General features: G+C 43.4%; 1 protein-coding gene across 1 annotated transcript in view; it reads right to left on the minus strand.

The window, feature by feature from the left end:
- Positions 1 to 1,886, minus strand: part of LOC118411175 (chitin synthase chs-1-like) — a 13,594-nt gene that overhangs the window by 6,232 nt on the left and 5,476 nt on the right. The gene's annotated exons all lie outside the window — the stretch shown is intronic.

Below are 1,886 nucleotides of genomic sequence, written 5' to 3' on the forward strand. Positions count from 1 at the left end.
ATTCAGCTTTGCAGGGATTTCTGTATGTTTTAGTACAAGTGCTTGGTTAGGACTCCTGTTCGCAATCTTATTCTGTATATATCATGCTGTATTAATGTATTGATTTGGTGCTCCTGATATCTTTGTGTTCTATTGAATAATTGTGATCTTAATTCATGTTCTAATTCCTACAATTATGTTTTATCATTTTATGATTCTGCTGTGACATGCTTGTGCAGACCTTACCTGACCTTATCATACAGACCCAGGCTTTGTTCTCACTGATGTATTTTGATCTTGGTGTTGCAGGGTGACCTTGGTTGGATGACCCGTGGGTCGATGGTGGGGCCGTTTCAGGACGCAGCATTTGCGCTCCAGCCCAGCACGACCCAGAAACCCGTCTACACCAACCCACCAATCAGGACAAAGCACGGCTACCATGTCATCATGATCGAGGGCAAGAAAATGTGACGCTGGCAAATTTCTGCTTTTGGGGGGGGGGGATGAAATTATCTTGTTGGGGGGCCCACAAATAAGGCAGAGGAAAATACTCTATACAAAAGTTACCCAAGCAACTGGATAAGTTTTGTTAACGTTTCAGACAGTATCCGCTGTCTTTTTATATCAGTGACTGAACTGAACCACAGCTTGGCTGTCATTCTTATCCTGGGTGCAGTTCTCAAAATCACCAGCAGGAGGCACTGCACAACACTGGCACCAGCTACCGGTAGTTTTTGATTTCTGGATCAGAACCAGTTTGTGAAGTCAGCTAGAGTATAGCCAACCTGTTGAAGGCACCTGTCTACGTCTCTAATCCACAGCTGTAATATGTTTGTAGACTCTGTACTGAGTTGACTTCAGCAATGATTTTTAACGTCCTTGACTTCAGCATGTCATGTTACCTGTGGGTCACAACACCAGCGTTTGCTGCCTGGTGCCATTTATTGGGCTGTAGTGACTCAAACAAAGTCAAAGACTTCACCAAGTAGGTGGTTTCATGTATTAAGATTGTAAACACACAATACATGTGGGACACAAGCCGCCATTGCTGGTGTTGTGATCCACACATAACATTTCATTGTATGGCTCAAACTGTATAGTCTAATAGCTAGGATGACTAAAAAAACACTTGATTTCTGTATGGTACATTTTGCATGTTGCTTGCTGTCCTTTCTTCGCATCGTTACATGTGCTAGTCCACAGCCACTGCCTGTTCCCGAATATCTTTTGTGCAGAATAAACACTGTATTGTCTGATTTGATTGAAAGTTTGCGGTTATTTGTGTTGTTTTTGTTTTTCTTGACGTTTTTGATACTCAGATGAGTCAGTTCCCAAAACATTCTACAGATTAGTAATCGCCATGACAACAGTCATGACTTATGTCATCCCCATATATGGCAGCGCCTGGTTTGCCACAGTCGAAGCTGATGTGACTCAGGACTTATCTATTGTCATTATCAGCAGATTCAGGGCTCAAAACACCAGGCAACCTGAATTGTTAATCGGCAACCTGGCATTTGGCTGGGCAACCTGGCTAAGTATGTTGAACCCAGTATATTGTATATACGTATATATATCTTCACTTGCAACAGCACCTCAGTCTTCTGTCCTCCAAAAGATCCATCACCTTCCCTAGGCTGGAATTACGACTCTGCTGTAGTTGTGAGTAACAGCCGAGTGTTGTTACCTCTGGGAGGAGCTTCACCTCCAATTGAGGTACTGTTGTTGTTAGTGTTGCTGTGTTTGGAGCCGATAGACGGAACTGGAGAAAGCTTGCAGTCGCCTGCTCTGCAGCCGACTGATGATGATGATGTTTATTTATTTGGATTCTCCACATACAATGACAATGGAGGGTATGGCGAAACAAGTGTCAAAGGACACCTTTTCAAAGCCGCCACACCGATGTT

The sequence above is a fragment of the Branchiostoma floridae genome, chromosome 3 (assembly GCF_000003815.2).
Source record: "Branchiostoma floridae strain S238N-H82 chromosome 3, Bfl_VNyyK, whole genome shotgun sequence".
Lineage (NCBI taxonomy): Eukaryota > Metazoa > Chordata > Leptocardii > Amphioxiformes > Branchiostomatidae > Branchiostoma > Branchiostoma floridae.